A 22574-nucleotide genomic window follows, 5' to 3' on the forward strand; every position below is an offset into this window, starting at 1 on the left:
TGTCCTTGAGGAGCTGCTTCTTAAAATCCACTTCTGTTTCGCAAATGAGAAGTAAACGTGGTGTAAGGGAATTGCTGATCCTTACTGAGAAGTGGAAGTGAGTGACAGTAATCTTCATCTTACGATGTTTGGGTGACGTATATACGTCTGTTGATGTGACATATTAATGAATTAAATACTATTATAGTCACAATCATGCCATGGTATGAAAGAAAAATTTCACAACCTCGAGCGGGAATCGAACCTGCGACTTCCTGGAGTGCTGACTAAGATCAGACGCTATGGACAGTACTCTATAACAGAGTTACCAGTATGAAAGGATAATCCCGAGCCTTTGGCGTGAGACGAACTCGATAGCTCAGTGGTAGAGCACCTGACCGGAGACCAGGAAGTCGCAGGTTCGATTCCCACTCGAGGTTGTGAAATTTTTCTTTCATACAATGGCATGACTGTGACTATAATAGTATTTAATTCATGAGTGACAGTGTTCAGGGATGACAACAAACATACCCCCTTGTAGGAAAATAAATAGCTGGTATAGCTAATTTGTTTTAAAATAAAAACGCTTATACAGCATAATGATTATTATCATTGTAGACTGTTTCTCTCAGCGCACCAGTGTGATTATCGTGATGAAATGGAACTAACCCACAAAAACCTACCACCTAACACTGTCTTTGGCCTTGCTGATCTTTCACTTGACATGCTAGCCATTTAATCTGATATTTGCAGATTGGATTTTAAAGGACAATAATGCCACTGATTAACTTTTTACCTTCTTTAGTGAGTTAATATCAGGAAATTGCCTGGCTGACTAGTTTTGAAGTGATATTCTTCATTGTCCAAAGTCTTCGGACATAAAAGTGTACACAGAACAATAATGTCCTTAGTATGGCTTTCTTTGGAAGGAAAGCAAGGTTGGGAGGTCCGTCGTACATTTTGGCACATGAAAGAACCTGTCACCCTGTCCGTGACAGGGTTGGACAAAACATCTTGCCACATTGGATTTCAATGCCAACTAACCTCTGGAGTTGAAAGCTTCATTGAATAAAATTCTACTACTACTGCTACTGCTACTGCTGCTGCTGCCGCCGCCGCGGGCTGTTTTCAGAACAATGTCGGTTATTTAACAAGTAAGTGAATACTTACAATGAAAAAATCACTAATAGTCTACTTTGAATATATTTTCATCAGCTGTAAAAATATAAATTTTTATAAATATATAATATGAGACCTAGGTAATTGCATCATTGTATGTGAATATTTGTGTACACCTAAACTGTTTACAGTGTCGTGTATAATTCCTGGGGTAGCTCAGTCGGTAGAGCATTCATGTGCTAAGCGAAGGGTCCCGAGTTCGATACCCAGCCCCGGAACATTTTTTCCTTGAAATTATCCAAACCTGCTTTACAGGGAGCTACTATCTGAAAGCCAGATTTGCATAAACTGCTTACAGTTTATAATACATGAAGCCAGATATTTTGCCTACTGGGTGTACTCTTATTTGGATGCACAGTAAAATTATTTTGATAACCATGTACACTACTTAGCTCAAAATGATCAACCTTTTCCTATTATTGTTGGTTATAACGTCCACTGGCGTCACCCAGTGCTCAATATAAAATAAATACCATATCTCGTGTAAATAAAGCTGCCTTATGTCTACGCTTGGAGCTGGGATTGTTAGGAGACAGAATTCCTGAGAGAATGCTGGTACCAGTATTACTGCAATGAATTTTTAATGCGTTTATTACATTGTAATACTTAAACCCGACTACAGTTAACGTGAATAATTATTAACCTACGTGTTAAACTTATAGAATTTAATGTCATGTTATAGAGTGGATCATGGGAGCCTGACGATTTTCAAAATGAAATCAATATAAGATACAAATTAAAATTGATACTGTTATATAATAGGTTAGAGTACGTTATCCCATTTTCTAAACAGCACATCTCTTAAATATCCCCCCACCACTTATACATTGCTGCAGTCTGTCACGCAGATTTGGCATCGCTGACTACTAGAGATGGGTCGGAGTCGTTCATTGATGCGAGCTAGCTCTTTGACTCCCGCTCCTTTTGAGGAGTCGTTCATTGAGAGTCGTTCAAAAGAGCGGAGCGGTACAGTGCCCTCCCTCTTTCTCAACCAGCTCGCTCCTAGTGATCACTCATCCCACGCTTCACCACCGCACCGCTCCGACTCTTCTACGATAACTGCAGAGCGGGTTGTTAACTGTATGACATAATACACATGCTTCTCAATAGATGCCATTGCAATAGACATTCGAATCGGTTTGCATCGGTCTGTGAATGCGGAGAAAAGCTTCTTGTACACGTACTACTGTACGTGTACAAGGTAAGTTTCCATGTTATCCCAGAGGGAGAGAGAGCCCATTTACATTACTTACGCTATTTTACGAACCAGTAACAATCGTGAAGTATCGGTATATAGTATAAACAGATCAATTAAAAACGGTTATGAAAGTGTTGGTAAACGGGGACGTCGCTAGGGGGGTGCGAAAGGGTGCGCAAGCACCCCATAAAAAATCGGAGCACTCCTTTCCACACTCCAAAGGGCAACTTATTAACAAAATACTAGGCATAAATTATTTTGAAGAACAAAAACAAACAAACAATTTCTTGGATGTGAAAAAACTGCGTCCCATAGTGTATCGTAATGGATTGAATAATAATAATAATAATAATAATAATAATAATAATAAACAGATGTATAGTATGCGCGCAAGTGCATGAAAGAACATTTTGAATTTTTTATGTACCACATTTTTACAGCTCGCACCCCATTTTTAAATCTCGCACCCCATCCGCACCTCCCTTGCTCTGATCCTGGCGACGTTACTGTTGGTAAAGTAGTATAAATAGCAATTATGAAAGTGTACAATGGTACATAAAAACGGCTAATGTGCAAACATGATCTATTTAGCAATAAGGAGAACAGAAACACGACAATAGGCAACGTTTAAACGTGTCTGCATTGAAGCGCATGACCACACTGACAGACGTGCTACGTATCGTTGTGATCAGGGATTATATACAGCTGTAAAGGAGCTGTGGAGCGCTGTGCTGTTGTGGAGGGAGCGGAGCGTTGGGAGTGAGCCAGAAGCAAGAGAGCGAGGTGAAGTTGCCTTGCTCTCCCAAGAGTAGGGAGCGAAATGCAATGAACGACTCGCTCTTTTGTAAGGAGGGAGCGGAGAGCCGCTCCAGAGCGGGAGTCGTTCATTCGAAACGACTCGCTCATGAGCGGCCCATCACTACTGACTACACCATATTGTCTCGTAGGCCTCATGCCTGTGATTTCCTCCTGTATTGGTATAGCCTCCTTGAGCCCTTTAATGTCCATTTGGTTTCCTTGAGACTTATGGTAACCCCAAACAAAGTAGTCACATACTGATAGATCGGGAGAACGTGCAGGTCACAGACATCTCTGAAAATCACATGATTTGGAAACATTTCTTTAACCTTTGTAATTCTTCTTTATTTAACGATCGAAAGCCAATGTGACAGCTTTGTAATTCTCTTCAAATAAATAAGGACCTATTATTCCAAAACTAGCAACGCTACACAGGACGTATTTATAATAGTGATTACAATATAATGAACTAAACTTTGAGAATAGAACACTAGTTTAATATACCGTTGTAATAGATTCTTAACTATGAAGGTCCATTCACAATGAAAACGCAAAAGTTACCGCAACGTTAGCGCAAGACATAAAGACGTGATACAGAGCCTTCTTTAGTTACAAGCCGAGGCCATACGTCGGCAACACTGTAATTATCTGTCACCCGGAGGCTGACCGTACAGTACACGTGTTTGTGCTAATGCCGATTTCCAATGTAAATTAATGTTACAATATAAGTGTGTGTCGATGGAATTATGTTTGCGGTCGTACCAAACGTTAATTGTTGATGTATTATAAACTAAATGCGTGTTGGTGATAAAAAAAACAAGACAATAAATGAAAATAAAATGGTTGCAGTCTGGGAATTTTTACGGTTATGGATGACAAAGTAATTGACTATTCTATTAAATATTGTATAACCACGTTTTTATATTCTTATTTGTGATTTGTGTGTATCAGAATTCTAGTCAAATTGTTGGGTCTCGCCTGCTATATCAATAAAGTTACGCCGTTGGTTTTCAAAGCCATTGTAAACAGCTGTTTTATGATCACATAAATGTTGCAGTTTTGTTGAAGATTCGGAATGCCTGCTATACGTCAGAACTATCTATAATTTGTACATGCATATAATCACTTCGTTGGTGGTCAATGTTACTTATGTCCCGCCCACTATAGAGACATAGGCCAATTTTACACATATTTAGTATAACTTGTTCCTTCTTTGTCAGGTTAGGTTTGGTTAGTTTAGGTTTTTGTTATAGCCTACCTTGCATATACGATTATAGCGCAACATTGGCAGTGATAAAAGTGAAATATTCGTTCAGTGGGCGTTGGATACTCTACATTCACCCACTTGGTATTTACAGGATTTAAAGTCCACTGAGTTTACGCTAATTGATACATACATGTACTTAATAGATAATGTTACGTTTTGTTACGTATTATGTTGAAGGGATGTGTTTTCATTTTTTCATAGATTGTTTTACTTGGCTTAACTGTATTTACATCCTCATACTTTTATTATAATAGGAATGTCAATAGTTTCTTCTGTTTACATTTTATTTTAGGCCTATTTGCATAATTCACATTCTTAGCTTGTTTTCTGTAGTTATATTTATTTAAAATTATATTTTTAAAAGTTTATAACAAATAATTTAGGATAACAGTATTGTTATGGTGACTGGCCAGGTTCAAGCTAAAATTGGCTTCCTGGACATCTGAAATATTTATAGAAAAGCACGACATAATCACATGAAATTAAAATGCATATGATATCCTACACCTTTCATGTCAGAGGTGAAACAACATTAAGCGGCAAAACATTGTCAATTTACTAGCCACATAATGGTTAATTGATTGGAATAGGGTATTGCGAAATTACGTCATTATTTTATTTATTTTTGGTACAAGTAACATTTCTTTAAGTATTTATTTATTTTCTCTTGTACCATCAATAAAAAAACAAGTATGTTTTTATTTTTTTTTTAATATATTTTATATATTAGACTGTGCTTATATTAAATTTAGACGCAACTGGAAAATAACGGACGCTATGCGTCGCTAGTGTCGAGAAATGAGCTTGCAATAACAAACACTAGATGGCAGAGTACCTGTACAGTACATAGAGTAATACGACTGTGGGATGACTTTTTTACACTGCCATCGTGATCTAATACAGGCCGTAAGGCAGACCACGTGACTCGCATAACAGCTGATCGCGAAAGGCGGTCTTTCAACCATATGAATTAGTTGCAGTGCATGAAGAATAACATATATTTCTCTGAAATGCAGTGTAATTGCGTCAGTAAAATTTTAAACAGTGATTGTGAGACGCTTGAGACACAATTTACTTGCAATTTAAGGTATAATATTATTTTTGGTGTGAAAATTACGTTGTTGCAGGCAAAGTTCGTATGTGTAATACCTGCCTTTATTTCGATTAAATATTGCGCCCTTATATGGTTAAGTGAAATTTTGGTCTTATAAACAGTAGGCTAAATATGTGTAATAATATATACGTGAAAGTGAAACATTGACTGGCATGTAAAGTAAGTTGTGATTAGGCCTAAGTGCAGCATTACCGATGTTACTCTTGTCTAATCCATTATTGTTAGTTTACCGTATTTGTCTTATTAAATTTAAATTATTGCTCCCTTTTTATTTGTGAATAACCTACATTATACGAGTAAATAATACGACGTTTGATAATATACACAATTTGAACTAAAACGAGATACATATAATTAGTATATTACAAAAAATTATACCCTATAGTTTCCATTACTGTTACAGTATCTAGAATTGTAATTAGTTGAAATAAAGCACTCATGCTTCATTACGAAATTCTTGCACATTTATTTATGTACGTTTGAACAATTTTCAGGTGCATCGCACGCATATTTTAATGTCTACTCACTAATCATTTGATATATAAATCATAAATTCATAACATCCATTTTCCACGCAATTTTGTAATAATATACTTCGCATTTCATACACAACATAAATCGCCATATTGTAAACAGTTAACCTCAAATCAACACTTTGGTCACTATTCCCGACCTTTTCTTCTTTTAACTTGAGTAATTCTTAACTCATAAGTTGACTAATTTTAAGGCTCTTTGTTATTTGTAAAGTTGAAATATTTAATTGATACATAAGTAGGCTTAATTGTAACACTAATATAGAACGTGTTTACATATTTTAACAAGGACTAGGCTAAATTATTAATAGCACATTTCAATATAAATACTATTGTTGGTTAAGAAATTGCGTGTGTTAAATAACATAAATAGTGAAGTTGCATCAAGACTGAAATATAAGTGCAGTGAAGTGACGTATCGTGTAGATTAACGTCGACAAGTGTTGTACCGGATAGTGAAGTGATAAAGTGTAGTGTTGGTCCATTGAAATATTGTAGTGTGGTGATACTTCAAAGTAGAAATAATTTAAAACATAAATAGTGAAGTTTCATCTAGACCGAAATATAAGTGCAGTGACGTGTCGTGTAGTTTCAACTTCGAAAAGTGTGGTATAGTGAAGTGATAAAGTGTAGTGTTGGCCTATTGAAATATTATAGTGTGGTGATACTAAAGGGTAGAAATAACCTAAAACTAATATACGTAAGTACATTAAATTGAAAAGTGAGTGAAATTGAATTTGTAAATAAGGTACAGTATATACATAATGTGTGCTATGGCTGCTCTGTCTGGAAACTGTCGTAGTTGTAGAAGGATTGTAGTGAAAGGATTGGTATGTAATAATTGTAATTTCTGTTTTCATTGGAAATGTATAGATATAGATCCTGATAATTTTGTTGACAAAGGTAGTTGGGAATGTAGTGATTGTATATATGATAGAAAGATGCGCGATCAACTGGAGAGAATCAGAGCCCTAGAATTGGAATTAGATGAGGCAAAGTGTGAAATTAATAAATTGAGAGCTTTGAAGGATAGCATTAGTGTTTCGAATAAAGAGAGATCTCACACTTGGATGAAACCGAAGAATTCCAAATCTAGGAGTAGACGTTTCTCTGCGGATGATGCTGCATCAATCAAACTGACCAACAAATTCAGTGCTCTTCAAGCAATGAATGTTGATCAGGAGAACTCAGACCCAGTATCGACACTAGTAAAGGTAAGTCAGAAAACAGATAAGGTTAATGATTGTAGGAGTAAAGTATTGATTTTAGGAAGCAGCCATGCAAGAGGTATTTCCTCACTTTTGAAGTCGAAACTGGGCGATGAGTTTGAAGTATCTAGTGTATGTAAGCCTAATGCTCCTCTCAAGAATGTTGTTGAGGATATGATGAAATTGAGTTCAGAATTTTCTAAGAGGGATCATGTAGTTATAGTGGGTGGGCCAGGTAATAGTATTGATAACGATTGTAACTATTCTATTGAGAAAGATGTCAACAACATAATTGAGATGAGCAGCCATACCAATGTGGGATTTCTCAGTCTTTTCAGCAGGTACGACAAGCCGTATCTTCACAGGAGGGTGCGGAGCGTGAATATGCGGCTTGAGCGGGCTCTGATGAGACCTGGGGCATCACACATTGGTTTGATTGATGTAAGCCCTATAAGAAGGTATGAATATACGTCACATGGCCTGCATCTGAATGGTAGAGGCAGGGAGCACCTTTCGGTTCTTATTGCTAATAGCATCAGAGGCAGCCATGTTAATAAGCAGAGTTGTAATATTCCTGTGTTAGTTAATGCTAGGGCTTCTCCTTTTTTAGGTTAAACCTCCCACCGGTAAGGTGTTTGAAACAAGTTCAACTAAATTGTAAATGCTCTGATGTTTCTAGTAATGAACACAGTAACTTCACTATTTTCCATCAAAATATTAGGGGATTAAAACAAAAAACTGATGAATTGATCACTTCTTTAGCAACTCAAAAGCATAAACCTCAGATATTATGTATAACTGAACATCACATGAAGCAACAGGAAATACTACAACTGTCTTTACATGGATATGTATTAGGTTCCCATTTCTGTAGACATGTCTTCCAAAAAGGGGGTGCCTGTATTTTTATCAGAGAGGATCTATTATTTAGTAAAATTGATATATCTGATTTTTTCCTTGAACAAGATATTGAAATCTGTGGAATACAAATTGGTTATGAGATATCAAATTTAATTATCTTATGTGTTTATAGGGCGCCAATGGGAGATTATAAGAAATTTACAACTAACTTAGATTCATTATTGAAAAGACTTTATAAACCACATACCGAATTTGTAATCTGTGGTGACATAAACATAGATTATCTATCAGAAAGCTCACGTAAAAGAAAATTAAACTCACTTCTTGAAACTTATAATCTTAGTCACACAGTAAGTTTTCCAACCAGAACACAAGCTGGAAGTAGTACTGCCATTGATAATATATTTATAGATAAAAGTAGATTGAATTCCTATTCAACAGTACCATTAGTCAATGGCCTGTCTGATCACGATGCACAAATTCTAAGTGTTTTCAATATGAGTGAAAAATTCCAAAGTGTTAATCTAAAAATAAAAAAAAGGATTATAAATGCTGAATCTCTTCATCATTTAAATACATGTCTACAAAATGAATCTTGGGAAAATGTATATAGTACCGATACCATTGATATTAATACTAAATTTAATGCATTTTTCACTACATTTACGAATTATTTCAATGAATGTTTTCCAGTCAAGGTGGTGAAAAAATGTAAAAGTAAAAACACGTGGATAACTCAGGGAATTAAAATATCATGTGCTAGAAAAAGGAATCTATATTTAATGAGTAGGAATAGTGATGATCCTCATGTTCTTAATTACTACAAGAATTACTGTAAAACTTTGACAAAAGTTATAAAAGATGCAAAGAAAATGTATCTGAATGAAAAAATACAAAATTCAGATAATAAGATTAAAACTATTTGGGATATTATTAAAAATGAAACTAATCGATATTCAAAGAGTGAAAATATTACTTGCATTAAAATCAATGATAGTAAAATAGATAACCCAAAATCAATTGCAAATCATTTTAACGACTTCTATATAAATATTATTCAGAACTTAAACATTCAAGATTGTGCAGAAGATGCTGCACTTGGTTACCTAACTGATGCATTTAACACTGAGTTTTTAGGTCTCAAATTTATTCCCACTACCGCAGCAGAAATCATGCATGTGATAAAACAACTAAAAACAAAATATTCCTCTGGATATGATGAAATTCCAAGTAAAGTTCTGAAAGCTTGTTCTGAAATATTATCCCCTCCGTTAAGCTATCTATGCAATTTGTCAATGCAATGTGGTATTTTTCCAGAAAGACTCAAATATTCAATAGTAAAACCAATATACAAAAAGGGAGATAAATGTACTATTGCTAATTACAGACCCATATCATTATTAACAACATTTTCAAAAGTGTTTGAGAAAGTTATGTATAATAGATTATATCATTACCTGGAGTCCAACAATATATTAGTTTTAGAACAGTTTGGATTTAGAAAACAAAAATCGACAGAGAATGCTGCTTTTAGTTTGGTGGATGAAATACTAAATTCATTAAATTCGAAACTACATGTAGGTGGGATTTTTTGTGACTTGGCTAAAGCATTTGATTGTGTGGACCATAGTATATTAGTAAAAAAATTGAAGTTTTATGGCATTAAAGATGAGATGTTGGGTTGGTTTACATCGTACTTATCAAATAGAAAACAAAAAGTAGAAATAAATGTACCAAATAGTCATAAAGTTACTTATTCAGAATTTAAAAATATTAAACATGGTGTTCCGCAGGGGTCAATTTTAGGTCCATTGTTGTTTCTAGTTTATATTAATGATTTAACCTTGACCATAAACAATTCATCCCATGTAATTTTATTTGCAGATGATACAAGTGTAATTATTTCAAGCAAACAATACGATCATTTTATAAACACTTCTAATACAGTGCTGAATCTAATGAATGAATGGTTCCATGCAAATAAACTAGCACTTAATGTTGATAAAACCAGTGCAGTCAAATTTAGTACACACAATAGTGCTCAGGTTTCCTACAGTATTCGATTAAATGGAACTCATCTCAAAGAATCTATAAGCACAAAGTTTCTTGGTTTAGAATTGGATAATCACTTGAACTGGAAAACGCATATAGAATGTATTACTCGTAAATTGAGCTCTGCCTGTTATGCATTAAGATCCTTATCTACTATTGGTGATATAAACTTACTCAAAATGTCATACTTTGCATATTTTCACTCTGTAATGAAATATGGCTTAATATTCTGGGGTAACTCGTCTGAAGCTAAACACGTTTTTGTTTTACAAAAGAAAGCTATAAGAATAATGGCCGGTGTGCATAAAAGGACCTCATGTAAAAATATTTTCCGAAACTTAGAAATCTTGACTTTACCTTGTGAATACATTCTTTCCCTAATGATGCTGTATATTAAGAACCAAGATAAATTCAGTACTAATCAAGACATTCATCATTTTAATACAAGACATAAGTCAGATCTTCATCTACCCTCTGTTAGTCTAAGCAGTTTTAAAAAAGGAGTTCGCTATTCATGTATAACAGTCTTCAATGCACTGCCTAATTATCTTAAAGATTTGAAGAACAACGAGAAAAGGTTCAGAAAAGAATTAACCAAATTTCTACATACTCATACCTTCTACACAATTGATGAATTGTTTATGCTTGTGAATTGAATTATTCTACTTAAATGACATGTACAATTTTATATAGCTCAACTAAAATATGTTTTTATATTGACTTAATCTGTTTACTATGTATTGTATTTTTTGTTTAGCATAACTGATGAGTTGTATGTACTGTAAATTGAATAGTATACTGTATAAATCAACTGATGAATTGTTTAAGCTTATAAATTGAATTAATCTACTTCATATGAATTGTATAGCTTAACGAAAATAAGTTTGTAAATTGAACTAATTTGATTGTATATGTTTGTATAGTTTGGCTGATGAATTGTATATGTTCTTAAATGATTACTAGTCAGTGTAGCTCTACTGATGAATTGTATACAGACCTACTGTAAATTGAATGGTAATATGTATAGCTCAACTGATGAATTGTTTATGATTATAAATTGAATTAATCTACTTGATATTAATTGCACAAATTTGTATAGCTTAATGAAAGTATGCTACTTTGTATTGTATATATTTGTATAGATTTGGCCGATGAATTGTATATGCTTTAAATTGAATAGTAATCTATATAGCTCTACTGATAAATTGTTTGTTTGTAATTTGAAGTAGTTTGCATGATATGTATTATCAATTTCTGTATATCACAACTGGTTGAATTGTTTATGCCTTAAATTTAATTAAATTGTTTTGTATTATAATATAGCTCAACTTATGAATGATCGTTTGCGTTTGTAAATTTAATAATCTGATTGGCTATGTATTGTATACTTTTAGTAGAGCCATCGATGTTGGTCAGTCGACAGACTCGCTGGGCTGCTGATCCGGAGCTGCGTTCGGGCTTGGGTTGGACCCCCCTTTGGACTTTGGTTTCTTCGGAGGTTTTCCCCAGCCGTGGGACTGAAGCCGGATGGTCTATGGCGAGTCCTTGACATCAACCCCTTTGATTTGATTACCCCCTTTGATTTGATTACCTGGTTGGGTTTTTCCGAGGTTTCCCCCACCGAAAAGGCAAATGCCGGGTAATATTTTGGCGAATCCTCGGACCTCATCTCATCTCACTACATCTCGCCAAAATGTAAAAAAATGTAAAAAAATGTAAAAAATGTAAAAAAATGTAAAAAAATTGTACAAAATTGTAAAAATTGTAGAAAATTACTAAATTGTAAAACTATAAAAATTTGTAAAAATTGTAATTGTAATATTGTAAAATGTTGACATGTTCCACATCTTAAAGCTTCATTGCTCATGTAAGATCTATGGAATAAAATAAATGAATGAATGAATGAATGTTGAAGTTATAGGTTATGTTTATTCTATCAGTACTTGCCTTATTTCCATATTCGCAATTATGCATTATAATTAAGCATAACGCTACGTATAACTCATAAATGCAATTTGTCTACACTTCAATTGTATTTATTCGTTTCATACGGTACTCCAGTCTGAAGTCTGATTAGTTTAATATGTTACTAGGGCTAAACTAGCGCTGAGGTAGTTCCCTTCGTATTCATACATCTTGCATATACAAATTAGTTCGGTTCGTTCAGGATTTTAATATGCCTTGCTTATAGGATCAAATGCATCTCCACAAAGAATAAATTCAACTGTTTTCAGTTCAGAAATTACCGGAACTATACCTCAGCGCTACTAAGTAATATAACGTATGTACATTTCATAGGAGGGACTGTGGTGAATTTTCTACCTATAAGTAAGGACGGTAACCGTGTTCTGAAGTTTATCCTAAAAATATATTCTTCCTTATTAAATCTCAAAACCGTTTTCGTTCTCAACTTAAGCCTAAAATGTTGACGCAGATAGGTTATGTTAACATGGTAAATTCTCTTCAAATAAAAATAACACAGTTTTATTTATTATTCCTGCCACATTATGCAACACATAAATGGAACTTATGCACATATTACATTGAATAAAAATTTAATTGTATTATTTATTTGTTCCCTACTATACTGGGTTGTAATGAATTGTATTTATCTAACCTACCAGATGAACACACAACTGTACATACACTAATTTCATAGGAGGGACTGTGGTAAATTTTGTACCTACAAGTAAGGAAGGTAGATGTGCTAAATTAAAATCACAATAAAAATAATTCTTCTTTATTAAATCTCAAAATAGCTTCCATTCCAAACTTAAAATGTTGATGCAACCAGGTTATGTTACCATGTAAAACTCCGTTCATATTAAAATAACACAGTTTTGTAATTATTTCTGCAACATATTATGCAATAAGAAGTGTGAAGGGGTCTTATACACACATTACACTAAATAAAATTGAGCGCCGACACGCTATAAAGTAATATATTTCACTCAGCTCCGTATACTCAAATAGAAAAGCCCGACTCATCGAGTGACGTCACACAACCTGCATTACGGCCTCTAGATCACGATGGCAGTGCATGAATGCGTGTGTGTATTGCAATCGAAGCAACGATTGCAATGCACAACGTTGGGTGTCAGATTCGCGAAGTTGAGGTTGTTACCTTCGTACTACGATTATATTTATACGAATATGGGAGAGGTTAGGTTTAATTAGTTAAGACTTTTGTTATGTCCACAAACAATCACTTGTAAATTCAACATTTTTCACTTTGGATATCATCGTTTCACATTGTAGAGAAAAAAAAATTATCGCCCACGCAAATTTCGCACAAAAAGTAAGGGTCGAAAATTGCTGTGAACGTCGGGGCCAGAGGGATCAGTCTGTCGAGGTGGATGAGCGGCAGCACTTAATTCCTATCTCCGTGCGTTTCATTACTGAAGACAGAGAACAGGCGAGTTTTCGTAACATAGAATCAGTGACAGGTTAGGTTAGTTTAGACACCATACTGACAATTGTCTAACATTGTGGCCTATCCTATCAGTCAAAATATTTGGAATGCTTAGATTTACGCTATTATTGTTTATTGCTGGTTGTGGTAAATGAAGTGTTGCTCTGCATAAACACCACAGGTACTTTCGATTTTTTCAGGCTGTCAATATTCTGAGCTCAGAGTTTCTGTTTATCATGTAGGTGTAAATTACTTTGTACTTCTTACCACTCCATTAGAGGAGTGGTTCTCGAAGTGTGAGTCGTGATTCACTTAGGGGTCGCACAGTGTAGCCAGAAAAGAAGTTTGCAAAAAATATTTTAGTGGGTTTTAGGTTAGATGACTGGAAGAAATAATAATAATAATAATAATTAATAATAATAATAATAATAATCTGTGAAGACTTTTGTATAAGTTTCTAGTAGTCAAAATCTTACAGTAATAAAGTCTTAAAATAATTAAGTAGTGGATTGAAATTATTTAAACTAATTAGGAATAAGAATTAGAATAAAGTGCACATAGATTGAAATCCTATAGAATTGGGATTAAGAAAGTTCAGTCAGAATCTGAACTATCATCGCTTAACTCGTTTGAAAATTATACGCGTACCTAATCTTAGATGGCAGTAAGATATCCAGCACTTCTTTATCCAAAGATTACTTTGTGGTAGTGTGCAAGCCATCCATGCTTGAAATGTACGGGTCAGATGCAATGTACTCCCTATTAAGCACATCTTGATAAGTCTTCGAATGGGATAGTCACTTTGTAATGCTTAAAACAAATTTAGACAAGTTAAGAGTCCTTTTGGGCTCCCAGCATACAATGTTCTGTAAAACTGCAATTAAGTATAAACCAAGTTCTGTTGTACTGTATTTTTAGATGTATTTTATCCCTTTTATTTTTTAGAGCCCATTGACTCCTGTTTTTAATTTAATATATTCTTCGGCACCTAGACCCTTATTGAGTGAGTACCTGTATCTGTTTGCCTCGCAGGACGAACAGGAGTGCTCCATCTGTATAGTCGGCGCAGAGCTTCTATCTGGGCTTGATGAGGTGCATCCGTCTGAAGTGGCCTCTGCATCGAACCCGCGTGCTCTGCTCTGACCTGCCTCCATCACAGAGGACTGCCTGCTGCAGCTGCACACTTTCCTCTGGAGCACAGAGCCCTTCAACAAGTTCAGGTATACAGGGTTCCACAAGTTACAGACTAGTATTAGAATTCTTATATTTGATGTCTATCGTTCTGTGGTAAATTGACTCAGTGATACTGTATATGAAGAGAATCGGACCAATAGTTTAGTAGAAATTGCTGTACACAGACTGACTAGTATTCATGTCTATTATTCTATTTCCAAAAAAAAAAAAAAAACCCTAAACTGACGTCTAACCTTCCCAAAAAAAAAAAAACCCTAAACTGTTTCAAATACACACACCTAAACTGACCTATAATCTTTGCAAAAACCCTAAACTGACCTCTAACCTTTCCAAAAAACCTAAACTAACATGTAACTTATCACTAATCTATGTCAAATTTCTTTAGTCTAATATCGAACTAATCAACGATATGTGGAAAGCAGACTTCAACAATTTAGCGTTCTAACCCTGTGCCAGAGCGTTTAGAATAGGAAGTGTGGTAACACCGCAAGGGTCTAATGGGACTTTTAAACCCTCTAGCATGGATGAATATAATAGGAAGTGAAACTTGCTGACTTTCCTGTAACACATACTAGAGGCGCTATTGTAGAAATTGACCTTGCTGCCACCTGTTGGGGGGAGGGGCATTATTATAGAATCAGTGGATATACCAGAGTAGCGCAATCACCAAGTTGGCCTATTCCTTTTCAACATGCTAGGGATAGGAATATTTAAAATAAAGCTCAGATATTTTTAATTTTAAGGGCAAAAATTTCTAAAGGATCTTCTTACATTTTAGAACATTCAGTCAACATACTAATGTATAAAAACTTTATTCAATAATTACAGCATAAATATACATTTAAGTGTTCAATACACTCCTTCACAAACGTCACAGTTGTAGGTATTAGCAGCATGAACTTAATAAATTACAAGTAACAAATGAAAACAAGAATGTTGCAAATAAAATAACAATAAATCTAAACATTTCCAACTGCATTCCTCGTGCAAACTCTCAGACTTCCGCATATAAGGGGACACTATACTGAAATTTCTCGAAGTTTATTAGTTTTAAGAGTTCACAACAGTGAAATCAATAACTACCATACTTATGAAGCTAGATTTATCAAATTTTGATCACTGGTATATCTGCTTAATAGTGACAAGTGTACAAAATTGCATCCGCCTATGATACGTGGTTTGCATTTTATTACTTATTCTATTAAAATATTGAACCGCTTTATATAAAAAGTCACTTGCACTAAAATTGACATTCTTAAGTGATGTTCACTTGTATGGCTCCTTACATACATGGAATCAAAGCTTACTATGAGGTTTTGCTGTAAAATTAACAAGTAAATTACTATAATTTTTTATTATGAAAAGTAAAACTAAGTCATACATTTTCCTAGTAATTTACCCATTTGCTGTACAGAAAATTCCAATAGTAATGTTTGTTCCAATGTATATAAAGAATCTTATAAGTGAATATCGGTGAAAAATAATGTAAATTGTGATGCAAGGGACTTTTTGCATAAACCAATACACTATATAATTAAGATATTAATAAAATGCAAACCACTTTATCATAGAGAGAGAAGAAATTTTGTACATGTTATAATCAACCAGATATACTAGTGATAAACATTTTGTGAGTTTAGCTTTAAAAATATGGTAGTAGTTTCAGTATAATGTCCTCAAGGATACACTGATGTGAGATTTTGCCATTTTTGTTAAAAAAAGAATCCTTTCTTTGAGCCGTATTCACAGATATTTTTAGTGCAGGCTTCTGATGGATGATCAGTGTGTTTCGTATTCATAAACTAGTGTTAGCAATAGGATATGATTGGAATTCTGTACAAGTAACTAGTGGATAGCCGGGGCTAGCTTAGTACGCTCGTAGTGCGTGCTGCGAAATGTTTATGAATAGCATCCTAAGTTGTTATCTTTAAAAATTCATTTATGATCTAAAGATGTATTCTGCCAATTTTCATGACATGACTGGTCTATCAGCTGTTTAGGGTCACATTTTTAAAAGGCTGTGGGCTCTGACTGTTGATTTGAATTCTCCGTCCACGACCTCCACTCTGAATTCTGTGACCATTTTGGAAATTATGCTGTATTTCATACATTATGTATTACATTAGATTTTCGATTGAGCCAGTGTAGCGTCTCGACTTCTCGAAATATTCCTTCATAGAATACAACAGGTGTTAGACCTACTTCAAAGGCTGCAATTTACACAATTTAAAATTACAAATTAAAAGTACAAAATTTTACTGATCTACCTAGAATAGTTTAGAAAACTGAAATTTCACATCAGGCTAACCTCAATAGGGTTTGTAGCTTCTACGGTCTTTGTATTTTCCAATCGAGCGAAACAATACAATGAATTCAGAACTTTCACAAATGTATTGTCCTTCTAGCAAATAGCAAATAGGATTAAATTCAGAAATGCTTGATTTGAAAGGGAGAAGATTGTAAAAATTTGACACTGATCCTAATTGGTACGTGATTTTAATTTGTTTTATGTAGAAATATCATTGCTGAAACAACTTAAATTCTAGATTAGTTTTATAAAAATATTTTGGGGCCCGAATTTGGAAAAAATAAATATAAAAATACAGTCTTTCATTAATCTCACAATGTATGCTCACTTAGGTAGCGGATCGGTCCTTTTTATATGTATAGTCACTTCTTTCCTTTTTCCTTATTTCTTTTACTTTGTCACAGAGAAAACGTGGGCTTTTTTCAGTTCTCTGTGAACAGTCCTGAACATAGCAGCACTTCATTTTTTCGCATTTAAATTACATTCTTTCCCTATACAACTGTATACTCATAGCACGCTGGACTAACAATGGCGGATTTGTCGGCTCAAACGATTGTGGTACTCTGGATATCCACGGACTCTGTGTTGTTACATCTAGCAGTGCACCAAGTAGCGAAAAGAGTAATTACTCCTTGCATTTAGCATTGCACCTGGTGACGAAAATGTTAAACTGTGCAGAAAGTATTCCCTCCCACCCTCATCGATATTCAAAACTAACCCAATTTTAAATAAAACATTTACAGTTTTATTCCTCACAGCATCTTCTACTGAAAATTGTATTTATCTAACCTAACAGATGAAGTAACACACAACCATACGTACACTAATTTCATAGGAGGGACTGTGGTAAATTTTCTACCTACAAGTAAGGAAGGTAGATGTGCTAAATTAAAATCACAATATAAATAATTCTTCTTTATTAAATCTCAAAATAGCTTCCATTCCAAACTTAAAATGTTGATGCAAACAGGTTATGTTAACATGTAAAACTCCGTTCACATTAAAATAACACAGTTTTGTAATTATTTCTGCAACAAATTATGCAATAAGAAGTGAACGGGTCTTATACACACATTACACTAAATAAAATTGAGCACCGACACGCATTAAAGTAATATATTTCACTCAGCTCCGTATACTCAAATAGAAAAGTGACGTCACACAACCTACAGTACGGCCTGGTCTAGATCACGACGGCAGTGGCTATTTCCATATTCAGTTGTTTTCTTGTATGTCTTCATCCTTACGAATTCGTGTATCTACCGTAATTATTTCAAATTAATTTTGTTATTGATGGCCTTTTGAAATTTATCCCAAATTTGGGCAGTGGTAAAGGGCTTCAGTCCCGTTCTTACCATGTACAGTATTTTGTTTTTCCTTGTGAGAGACTGCCTACTGGATCGCATCTTCACTGCGTGTTCTGCATACAGTTGGATAAATTTTAGAACACGGATACCTGCCTTTCTCCCTATTTCAAAATTCCAACCTTGTGCACACAAAATAAATTATTGGCACTGATAAGCATGATGTTTGGTACAATGATAATTCCTTCAAAATTATTATTCAAGGTAGAACCTCCATGTGCCACTCAACGAATATTGGATAAATTTCAGTAATTTTATACTAAATCTTTGCTACTGCATTGTCACAAGAACTCCATTATCCGTGGTAATGAATGGGGTGAACTGAATGGTTAGTCAAAAACTTTAGATAATCCGTACATAAAGATTTTTACAAAGTGCATAACTCTTAGAGTTTCGTAATTTTCTCTGTGGTCTTTTGTTTAACATGGGTTTATAAAGGTCAAAAAAACTCCTTGTGATGGTTGTCTGAAGAGAAATACGAATAGTAGAGATCTCTTGTACAGATTTACATAAAATATACATTTTATTATATTTTAGTCTTTTATTAAATTGCGCACAGTTGTAATATTTTGATGAGATGTGCCAGAGATTCTCTTTTCCCAAACATCTAAATTGTTTGCACTTTTTTTTTTTTTTCGATACTTAGCAAAACACATTTTCCTTTGACACATGTGGAAGACATTTTGCATAGAAGTTACATAGTACGGCCACTCTAGCAGTAGGCCAAAGACTGAATGGTGCACTGGCTTGTAAATTCTGGGAGCCATTTCTTTGAAAGCAGGTAGTGACAATTTTAAAAGTTGCATAAAACACCTCCGCCTATAAGTAACTGTTTGTTCCATTGCCGGCAGTGGTGGCATTCCTACTACATGCTGTGTAATGATAAGGCATTGTAATAACCCTCTCTAAAAAAGTACGTAATATAATGTACAGTATTTCATACTTTTTCTGCAGCAAAGAAAAATAGAGCAAGACTGTTAGATAATCCACTGATTAGATAATAGGATGACGGATAACCAGGGTTCTGCTGTAAAATGTTAAAAATGTACATGAGTACATATCTCCATGTGGCTAATGATCAGACAAAATTTCATTACAATTTGAAATGGTCAGATTGTGAGTTGTGTTGATTTATGGAATAGCCCACTGGTACTGCTTATGTGGCTGCGTGCAGCTCTGACATATATTGCAGCTTTTGAACTAATACTAAAAATATAAAAACAATGTAATTATTACAGTATTAAAACATATTAAAAGTCATGTTTAGGCCATGTTTCAGGACGTGCAGTCCTATCTTCAGTGGTCATACATCACCGAACATCAGCTGGATTAGTCATGACCACTGAAGATAGGACCACACGTCTTGAAACATGTATGGTCCAAACATGATTTTTAATGCGTGTTTTAGTACTGTGACAATTATATTGTTTTCGTAAATTGAATGAAAACACTGTCGAATCAAGACTAGGTTTTAACATGTTGTTACAAGCATGTCTAACATTAATACTACTGTTACTATTCTTTTTCTGAGAATTATTTTTTAATTTCTGTAATAATGTGCAACTGGAGAAAAACAGTAGTTACCCTGCATCATTATTGCTAGTGAGGATTTTCTATGACGATATGTTTTTGTTTTCTTTAAATGGTAGTGCCATGTCTTGATATAATAATGGGTTATACACGTTTTTATCTTAATGGACATTATAGTAGCGTGCATTCAAATTTTTACAAGTATCCAAATCCTTCGCAATCAAAGATAAAAAAAAAAGGAAAATGTTAAAAATATCTATAATATCTTAACAGAAAGAAATGTATTCTACTGTACATGAAAACGAATAGACAACAAATGCATCTTTCACGTAGCATCTTTATAGATAAGATTATTAAGAAGTGCCTTCTAGCTGTACGAGACACATTCATTTTCTAAATGTTCAAATTGAAAATACAGGTGAAATAAAATAAATCAACCTTCTCGTATTGATGTCATTTTACTGAAAAGTATTAGTCCTCTCTTCAACAAATATCAGTAATATTTGTGTTCTGTTACTTCTACACTGAAATAATAATAATAATAATAATAATAATAATAATAATAATAATAATAATAATTAAAAATAGTTATGTTTCAATACTGTGAAATGCATTGTGGCTGTTGAGGAATTATTATTTCTCACTTTTGGCTCTTCTCTGGTTTCTAATAGTCCTATAGTGGGATCAAAGATCCACCAAATGTTTTATGTAAACTCCTGCCAAATTACGTAAAGCATCTACAGCAAGACGCAGTAGTTACTCTGTGCATAACTCGACCATGGACCAATGATGTCTTAGGCAGGACCAAAGAACTTAACTGAACAATCTAGTGTCTATGGGGCTGCATCTAATTTGACCATATATTCCATGAAATTGTATACAGACGAGAGCATAAGGTTGCACTGACCCCCCTCTGTCTTGAATGTTTTTAATAAAGTGTCTGTCATTTAATATTATTAATTTTTATCCTTTATTTTGCAGATCACCATTAAATCGATCCTGCAGAGGAAGAATTTTTGTTTCGAACATTGCTTACAAGTGTCGTAGGCAGGATCTCAAGGATCTCTTCAGAATAGGTTAGTTTTATGTATAGCAAAATAATTATAAGAGTATATTAACAAATTAGTGTTCATTTATTAGCTTTCAGAATTGGTCATGTGTTGTTTCTTCACCTAATCAACTTCAGTGCCATGGATTAACAGTGCGTGCCATCTAGTAATGCAAAATGAAACAATTTAAGATATTCCTTTATCAAATCAACCTACCAGCTAATATTGGAGATGTCCCATGATGGTGCTAAATTTTATTTTTGCAGTGTAGATCCAGAAACATCCAATGCTTCAGAGCTCGATATTGGCCGTATCAGAGTATAACAAAAAAATCTGTTTTCTGGATCTAGACTGCACATCAAAAAAATCTCTCTGAGTTGAAGACTAAATCCTACTTGATGTTCCCATTATTAAATTTAAATGTATTATTATTATTATTATTATTATTATCATCATCATCATCATCATCCCCATATGTAACAATGTTTCTCGTGTGTGCATTTAAGTAGTGTTCTTAAAACGATTGTAACATTTTTCTCCCCTTTTCATTAGAGCTTCACTTTTATATGACCACGAAATGTTTCTTTCATCCTCTATCTCCTATCACACATTCTGCACATGTTGACTATGAAAAATGGCCTTCACGCAAGAAGAACATGATGACCTTCTGACCAATTGTAAAGATGTTCTACTTTATTTCTAATAGATTCTTCTAGAAGAATTGAAAGATGGCAGAATATTATGTCTTATTGAATATGCAAGACACTGTTACTGACATAAGTTATTATATATTCCTTTTCACTTGACTTAGTTCATGGAGGTCTCAGGTTTTTAGCTGTCCAGAACAACATGAGCCTTGTACACTTAACACAGCATAGTTATGTGCGTTAGTTATGGTGAGTTAAATATTGGTATTAAAAATTAGCACAGGTAACAGAATAAGCCTAAGACTGCGGTGCATTCTGAGAAATGACTGATTTGATGTGGAGAAAAACAAAGTTAAATATTACATGTGCCCAGACAGACAAAATATTGTGGCTATGAACTAAGTCCCGTGAAAAGCATTATATTTACTTTACTCCTTCCACCCCCCATTTTTTTTTTTTACAGTTGGAGAAGTGGAAAATATCCACATGTTCTATGATGAAAACGACCAGGCTCGAGGGTGTGCTATTATAGAATTTGAATGTGCAGAATCCGTCAGAGGAGCTGTGGAGAAAATGCACCATTATGATATAACGGAAGAAAGCTTGTTGTGAAAGAGGTGAGCAGTAGTGTAATGCAGTATGAAATTATGCATGGTAAAAATTGTCGTTCAAATTTCTAGACTTCGACAACGAAGCCATTAGTCCCCTTGCACTGCAATATTTTTTAGGTATAGAATCTTTTTTGTGTAGGGTTCTGAATCTTAAATGTTCCAAGTTCATGGGTTCATTTGACTTGCATAACACATAAAAGGGGGAGTTAATTATTCCAGTCCTGTGTAATGTTCTGCCAGACACAAAATGACCAGTAATTAATCAGTACA

At 34.2% G+C, this 22574-nt stretch overlaps 1 long non-coding RNA gene across 1 annotated transcript in view; it reads left to right on the forward strand.

The window, feature by feature from the left end:
• The first annotated feature begins 5297 nt into the window (after window positions 1-5297).
• LOC138700877 (uncharacterized) overlaps window positions 5298-22574 on the forward strand; it is a 38641-nt gene continuing 21364 nt past the window's right edge. The window contains exons 1-4 of the long non-coding RNA XR_011332408.1: window positions 5298-5508; window positions 14634-14821; window positions 20979-21073; window positions 22157-22310. This is a non-coding gene — a long non-coding RNA (uncharacterized lncRNA). The remainder of the gene's footprint in view (window positions 5509-14633; window positions 14822-20978; window positions 21074-22156; window positions 22311-22574) is intronic.

The sequence above is a fragment of the Periplaneta americana genome, chromosome 6, assembly GCF_040183065.1.
Source record: "Periplaneta americana isolate PAMFEO1 chromosome 6, P.americana_PAMFEO1_priV1, whole genome shotgun sequence".
NCBI classification, from domain to species: domain Eukaryota; kingdom Metazoa; phylum Arthropoda; class Insecta; order Blattodea; family Blattidae; genus Periplaneta; species Periplaneta americana.